The sequence below is a fragment of the Limulus polyphemus genome, unplaced genomic scaffold, assembly GCF_000517525.1.
Source record: "Limulus polyphemus unplaced genomic scaffold, Limulus_polyphemus-2.1.2 Scaffold254, whole genome shotgun sequence".
Taxonomy (NCBI): Eukaryota; Metazoa; Arthropoda; class Merostomata; order Xiphosura; family Limulidae; genus Limulus; species Limulus polyphemus.
In genome coordinates this window covers 527968-539254 of record NW_013665864.1, presented here as the reverse complement: position 1 = coordinate 539254, position 11287 = coordinate 527968, and the positions used below count along the sequence as shown (strand labels likewise).

General features: G+C 32.7%; 1 protein-coding gene across 2 annotated transcripts in view; it reads right to left on the bottom strand.

Moving 5' to 3' along the window:
• The window catches only part of LOC106478838 (methyltransferase-like protein 27), a 26302-nt gene extending 19561 nt beyond the window's left edge, over positions 1-6741 (bottom strand). Inside the window, exon 1 of one of the 2 annotated variants that reach the window (XM_022382523.1) lies at positions 6645-6741. The gene's annotated coding sequence lies outside the window, so the exon portion shown is untranslated. Of the gene's footprint in view, positions 1-6584 lie in introns of both variants that reach the window. The other variant, XM_013939413.2, reaches the window with a different exon arrangement.
• Positions 6742-11287: the final 4546 nt, after the last annotated feature.

Below are 11287 nucleotides of genomic sequence, written 5' to 3'. Positions count from 1 at the left end.
TCATCGGACATTAGTATTTTTTACAAAAACATTATATAAATACATCGTGAAGAGCTCAGTGTGTGTGGCCGGTAAATAACGAAGGACAAAGCTAGCTAGCTTCCCATAAGTGAAAAATACCTACGTCAACTCGTAATCAACTCGCTGATCGTGAACCCTCAATAATATATCGAAGAAGTTCCAGATTAAAAGGAAGACTTTATATTGCTTTGTTTATAAATCATTGTTTGTAATAATTATTTGTAATAACTGTTATTGTAAATTGTATTGTTGTGTATATATATTAAAACGTATTTGTGTTAAAAAAGAAAACTGTCTGTATCAATCTTGTTGGCAAATATTAGAAACTGACTATATATCGGCATTTATTTAAATAGTAAATAAATAATAATAATAAATTTAAATTATCAATTAACTCAATTTCAGATCATTTGAAATTCTAATACGTAACACTTAGCAAAAAATATATATCGAATGAATATATGCATCATTACTTACCATATTTTATACCTTAAGACACACGTGTAGTTAATTATTAGTCAAAGTAATTCTGTATTTTCGCTATGTATTTCTTTTATTGTGTGTCCAATGGTTTAAAATATGATGTAGTGACTAGCCGTTGATGAATTAATATGAAAAGTAAAAACTAGCAAAGTTATATTCAAGATAATTGTATAGAAATACTGCTTGCTAAACTTTTTCATAGTTTTTCTCTGAATTATCTTTCTTTATCTATATACTACTAAAACTCTGAGATTGTTTGTTTGTTTGCTTGTCTGTAATTAAATACCGCAAAAACAGCGCACAATAGCGCTATATTTATAATGAATCGGGCCACGGGTTACCGAGTTAGCGCTGTTTTTCGGGTCACTTTTATGAAAATTTCTAGCATGAGTAATTTTACATCACACTACCGTTCGCGCTCTTTACGAAACTTCTTGGTTCAAATCTATTTCCTTGTCAATGTTCCCATCTTCATTAAAAGGCAAAAGATGACAAAACCAAGATGTTGAAGAATTTCTCAATAATGTGCCTTGCTTATTGTAGGTAATTCGAAGAAAAAATAAAGTGTTACTGTTTCTTATTTGTAGAAGGTTTAAGAGGAAAGAACACAACATAATGAACTAATTCATTACAATACCTGAAAACTCTGACTTCACTTTTTTGAAAAATGAAATTGTCTTTCCTTTTACTCCCGATCAACAATCAAATATCTTTTCTTGAATTATGAATAACACGAATGAATTGAAATATTCAATTAAATTATCTCAAAATAAACCTTCATTTCGGTGCAATATTGAAATTAGCTTGAATTCTTCATAACCAACGGGTTACGGGTGGTCTAGTGTCACTTATTATTTGAATACCGGGTATCTTCAGTATGAGAACTGAATTTTGTACAATACTCACTTTTTGTTTGTCATGAAATGCTCGCGCACCTTAATAACTAAATGTGCAGCGTGCGTGTTTCAACGGATGAAAACAAAAGGCGGATATAAATAGACTTTAGTAGACATTTTGTACAACAGCATATTAAAAGCTTATCAAAGGTATTAAAAAGGTAAAACTTTAGGTCATACAATATCATTATAAGTTTATTTATTGATAGTATTAAGTATGTTAAAGTTTAGCCTCTAACTAAACAAAAGCAAAAAACGTATACAAATAAATTAGTGTTAATTTATCTCTTTATCTCGCATAGGCCGCACTTAATAAGGCTTAACTATTGTTAGGCCGAAAACAAATGGACTTAAGATTTCGGCGTCTGCGATTAGAAGTATTTTCTATTATTCTAGAAATCCTGTATTTAAAGAAGTACTGTTGCAGTAAAGATACTAATTTGTCTGTAAATGTTTTGCGGGTCTATGGTAGTTTTAACATGTTTCTTTTTGAAATCCGTAAACAAAACGTATTATATTAAAATTTTCATATTAATATGCATTTAATTGTATTAATTGAAGTTTATAGTTATGTCCACCATACCTAAAAATGTTGCCGTCAGTTGGCTCAGCTGTAAGACTGGGGGCTTATAAAGCTAAAATTAGGGTTCAATACATTCAGCTGTAAAAATTTTCGCGTTGTCACATATAATAAATTTCTTTTTTCAGTCTCGAAAAATGCATTTATTTTATCGGAAGGCTGGACATCACCTGGTTTTTAGCGTGCTCGCACTCAGCATTTTAGTGCCCGGATGAGAAAAAAAAAAGAGTAACAATCACATCGCACTATTAGAGATCAGAAAACGAAACCGTTGGCGATAGGTACTATTGAATATCTGCATTCCCTCTGGTTTATCACAGCAAAGTTAGGACAGCTGTAACTTTGCATTAAATTCTGAAATAATTGAACAATTTTTATTGGAAAATAGAATTTCGACGGTCAAAATGACCAGCAAAAAAAAAAAGTGTGTGTTATTGCAAAAAGCTACATCAAAGTATTTGCTGTATCCACGAAATCGAACGCCTGATTTAACCGGTGTAAATCCGAAGACTTGCCGCTATCTCACTTGAGAACCGAGAAAGAAAGTGTAAATATGGTTTTATATTTTTGAATGCACATGCAAATGTATTATTTATATCGCTGGTGTTTTATTCGTTTTACAGATGATCAGAGAAATATTATCTTGCACAATTCTAAACATATATTTGTATATATTTGTTCTTCTACTAATTTTTTTCTTAACTTTTTTTTTTTACATTCCCTGCAAGCGATTCTCATGTCCATCAGGAATTTGTTTTTGAGGTTAAGCATATATTTATAGCATATATAAATGGTTTGCAATCCACTTTGTAGATTCTAAGTTCAATCAGCCATTTTTTGTGACCTCTTAGGGTGTCTCTACAAAAATAAAGATTTGTTTAAAGGTTTCTTTTTCGAAAAAGATGGAATCCTCAATAGCCGCGGCATTTGAAATTCTTTTAAGCAGGATTAGAGTAAATTAATCTATGGTCGTAGTCAAATACATCTATCGAAAGGGTTTGACCTCGTGAGTTCAATACTGTAATTATATCTCAAATCGGTCAAGAAATGACGGAGCTATGAGCTAAAAGTTTGTATTAAAAAAACAAACAAACTCGAAGCCATTCTATGAGCCGCTATGCTGCGGATAAAAATACAAAGCAAATAGTAGTTTCACAAACCAAATATACAGTTTGATAATAAACAATTTATATCTGACTAATGATAAACGTGAGCTTCTATACCAATCTGTAAAATTTCCATGAAGACATCCCTTTTGTGTGTGTGATGAAAGAGTATGCATGTTGTTAAGCTCAAAGCTACACAATGAACTATCTGTGCTGTTCCCACCACTGGTATCGAAGCCTGTTTTTTAGCGTTATAAAGCCTTCAGACTTACCACACGATTTTACCATTATTAGCACGAAAAATGCCCCATTATGTACTTTTATAAATTCATAGCGCAATAAAATGTATAAATTTCACTGATAAATATTTATGGTACGAAATAAAACAAAGAAATAGAAAGCCAAAGTTTTCCTCTTCTAAACTAATAGCACGATATAAACCCATGTTTCAGTGTTACAAACTCATATCGCAACTAAAAAGGTTTATGAATAAGTGTTACAAACTCAAAGCTCGATAGAAAGCCCATTTTCACTGTTATTAACTCATGATTCAACTAGAAAGTTTGTGTTTTACTCGTAAATTCATGGTGTCACTAAAAAGTCCATTTCAGTGTTATAAACTCATGGCAAAACCATAAACGTTATATTTCACTGTTACAAACTCATGGCACAACTAGGAAACTTATGTTTCACGGTTACAAGTTTATAGCACAGTAGAAAGTTAATTTTTTTACTGTTATGTACTTAAGGCACAATTAGAAATCGTACGTTTCACTGTTACAAGTTGATGGCACGATAGGAAGCTCATTTTTCAGTGTTACAAACTGATGGCACGATAGGAAGCTCATTTTTCAGTGTTACAAACTGATGGCACGATAGAAAGTTCATGTTTCAGTGTTACAAACTGACGGCACAACTAGAAAGTTCATGTTTCAGTGTTACAAACTGATGGCACGATAGAAAGTTCATGTTTCAGTGTAACAAACTGACAGCACAACTAGAAAGTTCATGTTTCAGTGTTACAAACTGATGGCACGATAGAAAGTTCATGTTTCAGTGTTACAAACTGACGGCACAACTAGAAAGTTCATGTTTCAGTGTTACAAACTGACTGCACAACTAGAAAGTTCATGTTTTACTGTTACAAGCTGATGGCGCGATAGTAAGCTCATCTTTCAGTGTTACAAACTGATGGCACGATAGAAAGTTCATGTTTCAGTGTTACAAACTGACGGCACAACTAGAAAGTTCATGTTTCAGTGTTACAAACTGATGGCACAACTAGAAAGTTCATGTTTCAGTGTTACAAACTGATGGCACAACTAGAAAGTCTATCATTCACTGTTAGAAACTCGTCGCGTCGCTAAAAATCTCACATGTGTCATTACAGTTAACTTGTGTTGTTGTAGCGCGGATTTTTCACTACCACGAGCTCATGGTAAGACAGCACAGGTAAATTTTATTTACCATGACTTCATGAAACAACTAAAAGTACATATTTCTTTGCCATAGCTTTCTTGGTACAATCTGAAAGATCTTATTTAGTCGTTAAAACACATGGTAAAGTTAGAAAATATATGGTTCACTAAAATATATTCATAGCATGACTAGAAGGCTCATGCTTCACCGCTATAAACTTTTGGCAAAGCAAAAAATCATGTTTCAGTGGGTGAACTCATGATAAGACAACACTTTTCGCGTTTCACGGGTATAAACTCATTAGAAAATAACAAAAATCATGTTTCACTAACATAGTCATGAAAAAACAATACATTTCATTTTTCACTCAAGACACGACTAGAAAACTCGTTTCACGGGTATAAACTTATAGCAAAATAAAAGAGCTCATCAAGATATGACAAGAAAACTCATGTTTCACTGCTGTAAACTCATAAACAACAACAAAAAAGTTAGTATTTCGTTGGTATAAACTAATGCCGAGACGAAGCAACTGACGTTTCAGTGCTGTAAACTCATGGCAAAACTATGAAAACTTATTGTTGAGCGCTCAGCAGTGCAAGACGAAAAATATCTTGTTTTACTGTTGTAAACTAATGGTGAAATGAAACATCTTATATTTTACTGCTGTAAATTCATGGCACAACTTTCTGATATCCAACACATCAAAGCAGTTATGCTCACTAGTAAACGCAGTTTCTCGGATCTTGGGCTTGGTTGTGGATTTCCTTACAAGTTGTAACATATAGGTCACAAAGAATGATGCCAGACACAAGTTTACACAAAGTACAAGCGTATATTATCACTTCTTTCACAGTTAATAAAACACAATAAATAATACACTGAACAATAAATTTTAGGGTAAGTGATCGTGTGTGCGCGTGTGTGACAAGAGCTGAAGAAAAGAAGAAAATACGTATTGTTAATGCGTGTAAGTCCTCCTTCTAGTTAAAATGATTGAATTAACGTGAACACACGCTACATAAATACTAAAGACGTTCATAATTAGTGTGAACAAACACTACAAAATACTAAAGACGTTCATAATTTGTGTGAACGAAGCTACATAAATACTAAAGACGTTCATAATTAGTGTGAACAAACACTACAAAATACTAAAGACGTTCATAATTTGTGTGAACGAAGCTACAAAAATACTAAAGACGTTCATAATTAGCGTGAACAAACACTACAAAAATACTAAAGATGTTCGTACTAAACGTGAACAAATTCTACAAAAATACTAAAGACGTTCATAATTAGTGTGAATAAATACTACAATTACACTAAAAATGTTCATAATTAGTGTGGACAAACGCTACAGAAATACTAAAAACATTCATACTAAACGTGAACAAATGCTACCAAAATACTAAAGCTACTAAAACATTAAAGATGTTCACACTAAACATGAACAAATGCTACCAAAATACTAAAGCTACTAAAACATTAAAGATGTTCACACTAAAGTTGAACAAATGCTACCAAAATACTAAAGCTACTAAAACATTAAAGATGTTCACACTAAAGTTGAACAAATGGTACCAAAATACTAAAACATTAAAGATGTTCACACTAAACATGAACAAATGCTACCAAAATACTAAAGCTACTAAAACATTAAAGATGTTCACACTAAACATGAACAAATGCTACCAAAATACTAAAGCTACTAAAACATTAAAGATGTTCACACTAAACGTGAACAAATGCTACCAAAATACTAAAGCTACTAAAACAATAAAGATGTTCACACTAAACGTGAACAAATGGTACCAAAATACTAAAGCTACTAAAACATTAAAGATGTTCACACTAAACGTGAACAAATGCTACCAAAATACTGAAGCTACTAAAATATTAAAGATGTTCACACTAAACGTGAACAAATGCTACAAAAATACTAAAGCTACTAAAACATTAAAGATGTTCACATTAAACGTGAACAAATGCCACTACATTTTAAGTCTTGCTACTTTAAGACAACACGAGAACAACAACTTTAAGTGCATGAGTCGCTTCCACTCATAAAGAACTTACGTGAAAGTAGAAGTTTAAAGAAAACAAGGTAGAAACAGGAGGTTTCTCTTGAATACTTACAAAAACACAACTGTAAAAATACTAAAGGCAACTGGAAAAAAAACTGCTGAAAATCTGTGCAGTTCTGCTCTTCCTAGCCCCAAGGTTGTCTTAGATATATCGATAAACCCTCAAGTTTCTAACTAAAAAAAAAACAAAAAAAACGCTGATTGGTTCTTGTTAGAGATACTGACGTATGGCAGTGATGATCACTAGTGATACAACTATCATCTGATTCGCCAACAAGAATAAGAATAACTCAACTCGCTAGGTTGTCCCATTTTTTTCTTCTAACTTGTCTCGTGTATTTGATTCGAGCAGATGAAGATAAGAGTTGCACTTTGAACTTTGTTGTACATCTTATATTAATAATAAAAGTTATAAGGCTGGAGTCTTTTTTGTAGCATTAGGTATATTCACATTGACAGTGTTTTTGTTATGCATGTCAGTTCTTTTTTAAACATATATAACATGTACAGTGCTACCTAAGCTGCGCGTTCGGTGTCACTGATTTTGGTTGTTGACTGTCAAAGCCTATATTCGCCAATGATTGAATACATATCGCGTATTGCTCACTTTTTTGGAAAGGGCTTTTCCTCCAAACAAACACACATTATGCATCTGGTGTGATCCATATTTAAAAACACGTGCTTTATATATAACATAAGGTGTAGCCTCGTGCGTATGCCCACAATATGATGTATTGCGCATCAGTTTGGTCTTACCCTAAAACACATTGTTTAACTTTTGGTCTTACCCTAAAACACATTGTTTAACTTTTTTACAATCGAATACTTCTTTTTAAAATATGATGTTGTTGTTTGTAGTTATGCACAAAGCTACACAATGGGCTGTCTGTGCTCTGCCTACCACGGGTGTCGAAACCCGGTTTCTAGCGTTGTAAGTCCGCAGACATACCGGTGTACCACTGGGGGCTTTAAAATATGAACGAATAGTTTGATATAAATAATATACATACTACAGCAGACGTAATTCCTGATTTATTTTGTTGTTGACGAACAAGTGAAACGTCGAGTAATGTAGATACAGTGTTTCAAAAGTCACCGCATTTGTTGGAAAACACGGAGGGGGTAGAGGGGAGAGAAGTGTACGTTTTTGCCATACTTTGGAAATTTAGTTCTCCTACTATATGGTAGGTTTTGATTTTTGTTTTTTTACATTTAATCTATGATTGTTCCAAACTTTATATTAAAAGTGAAACGTTGTTTTCTGCTGATGTAGTTTAAGTAGGCCAATACCCCAGAAACAGCGTAAATCTTTGTCAATCTACCGTACGTTAATCATTTCTTACGATTTAAAGAAAAATATCTACATCATATTGAGAGTGAACAATTGACCTAATGTTGCAAATCTTCATTTACTATTAATGTATGAAATAGCTTTTTCTTTCTAAACTTCAAGCTCTTTTTTTTTCAGTCATATTGATAAAAAATAGTAGGTGGCTAACTGTAATGTATCCAGTTTTACAATATAAGGTAATTGCTTAGTGATATTTTTGCATCTTCTTGGGACTGCTTCCATCATGCTTGTTATTGGCCATTGACAGCTAGTCGCTTTGAAAACTTTAAACAAAATAATGGAAGCTTAACATTTTCAGTTTTTCTTGAACAGATTTTTATTCTTCATTCACTTGCCTTCTTCAACATTAGGCAATAGGTCGAACGACTTAACCTTTGCCCTCTTTTTGTTGTCGTTACCGTTGTTATTGAGCACTAGCAAGAGTGTTCGCATGAAAGAAATACTGCAATGTAAAAAACTCGCATTAATTTAAAGTTCCAAGCAGTACCTTAGTTGGAATAACCGTTGATTTAATGCAGGTGTGTTTCTGTTTATTAAGAAAGTATCTTTAATCCTCAGTTCTCTTTCATTACTGGCTCTCCAAACGAGCGTATAAAAGGGTATTTAAATGTTAAAACTAATCCAGTGTTGTGCAACATACACTTAAAATCTGTAATCAAAAATCTGTGTGTTTTACATAGCGTTTACAGCGTACTTTAAAATGTTTAGGTGGTCATCTCTGCCAGAAAATCAGATCAGACCTTTTCCTTAAAGGGTGTTGAACAAAGTCTGAAAGTCTTACTTCTAACTTAGACTGCGTTATCGCCCGATGATATGTGCGCCCATTCGAGCGCCACATATCGCTACTCAAGTTTATGCAAGATACGCATTTTTATCAGTGATGAAGAATAAGCGTGGCGGCAACAGTCCTTCGAAACTGCAAACTTTTACTTACCAGATTAACTGATATAGTAAATTGGAATATATATAATTTTCAGATATCCATTGTTTTTATTGATATATTTGAAAGAAAACTTAACGTTTAGAACTAAAAGCTAGTTGATAGTCACAGTAAATGGAGGTTTGCAGCAATATGCAAACATTTCAATTTCAATGGAATATCGCTACTTTGCATTCATGATGTCAGAAAAACACGTAGGTTCAAGAAGTCTTAATATACAATGATGAAAACCTTATAATCTGAGCGCTTTCGAAAGGTGGACCTTTCTTCTTCTGCTTAGATATATCATATAAATAATTAAAATACTGTACCTGAACAAAGATTTACTATTTGTACATTAGGAGTGTTGTCGTTTTAGTCATAAAATGTTTTTCAAAATATACCAGTTATGTTGAGGATCTTCTGCTTACAAAGTTGTAGAACAAGAAATTTGTACTCTTACAGTTTAACCATGCTTTTCAGTAAATCAAGACACACGGTAGTGTGTCGTGCAGCCAAAACAACCTGCTGCAGAACACACTATGTGTTATTAACAGTAGTGATAGTGTAGCGATTTTCAACCTTCTGTATCTCGGACTATGGTAATCCAAACAACACATATTTTCAGTGTATGTGCTCTACCGGATTCTTACTTCACATACCAAATTCCAAGACAATTCATTAAGAAATGCCTGAGATATAAAATCTCCAATTCTGACTGAGTTTCTTCCTTTTTTTTCTTTCGCACTAAAAGTATGGAACTTTATTTGATAGAAAAACATACTTAACTTTTAGTTTTACCCTCCGTCATGCCCAAAGTTAAACAGAAAACGCGGCCTACCGAACTAATGAATGATTATTGGTGTAAAATTCTTATCAATGCTATAAGTGTGGCTACCAGTTTGACCGCCAATTTTAATTTCATTCCTTTAAGTCGCACAATCAATCCTTTTTTGGCCGCACCTTCTTTTCACACCTAGGGTGTTTTTGATTAGATTTCTTTAAACAATGAGTAACAAGTACATAAATTTGACATTACAGGAAGCTTCGTTCAAAGGCGGTTTTACAACTTCTTCGAATATTTATCTTTCAAGATGAAAATATATATATATAACGATTTTTTAAACAACCTTTTAAATTCAACAAAAAAGGTAACTAGTCAAAAATACCCACCGCCAACTATTGGGCTATTCTAATCGAATTGTGGAGTTTGATCGTTACACTTATAACGTATCTATGATTTCAAAGTATGGAACGCGTTTTTGCACCAACGGGACGCGAATCATCGACTTTGTATTTTATTGAGGTATTTTGAAATTTACTTCAACTAGAAATAAAAAAGATGAAATAATATTTTCAAAATAAAGAAGAAACACGACGTTTCATTGATTTGATTCGATGTTGTCAAGTGTAAAGGGGAAGAAATTTATGACTAATACATAAATATTACTATCTGTGTTAGAATCAATCAGCCAATGAAAAACGAACGTCGTTTGGTGGGACTCGATCATTAACATGGGATATACTCATTTTGAAAACACATAACAGGGTACGTCTATGTTTATTGATGGTGAATGTATTATATATGTTATTATTAATTCTTCAAACTGTACTTTCGTTTTCCTGGTCAATTACACGGGCCTGCGATGGTCTTATTGTTTTGAAATATTTACATGTTCTACAGTAATTCCTGTACCCTGAATCCGAAAATTATATCCATTTGTCTCCATCACGTACAGATTTTTTTTCACAAAACGTCATAATGCAATACATAAAAGAAAGACCACAACAAGTAGTTTTGAGACTCAAAGACGTAGATTTCACAAAAAAATGAGGATGCATATTCGTTTGACATCAATGTTCTTCCCTTTTCTTCAGTTTGTTTGTATTTTTGTTAACAAACATAATAAAAATAATAATTTGATCTAAGTACGAGTTTTTTCTTCTTCCCGTTTTGTAAAAAATCCTTAGGTGATAGAAAAAAATGAAAATCCGTTATTAAAACCAAAACAACTTTTATGAAGGTTAAATTCGCAGGCCTGTGTTATTTGGTAGTTTATGTTATCACAAAATTTCCACATTTATAGCGGACGGTTAGGTTGAATGCATAGTAATAAAGAGTTCTGCAGTAGGAACTATTTTTTTTTAATTTATTTCGTCGCGACTGATTGGAGTAGGTCATCACCAGGTTATACTAGAGAATAGTTGAACAATGTTTACAATATTCAGTTACAATACAGTATCACATGAAAATTTAAATGCATTTTCTCATAGATGGCGCTATATTTTTTAATGGTTAAATAACAATGAAAATTATAATCATAAATAATATTCAACGTTAAACTGGTACACACTTAAAAACATTTTATTAGGCCTATCTATGGCCTTCAAAAACTTGACGACTCTACATGTTTCGACGTTACAA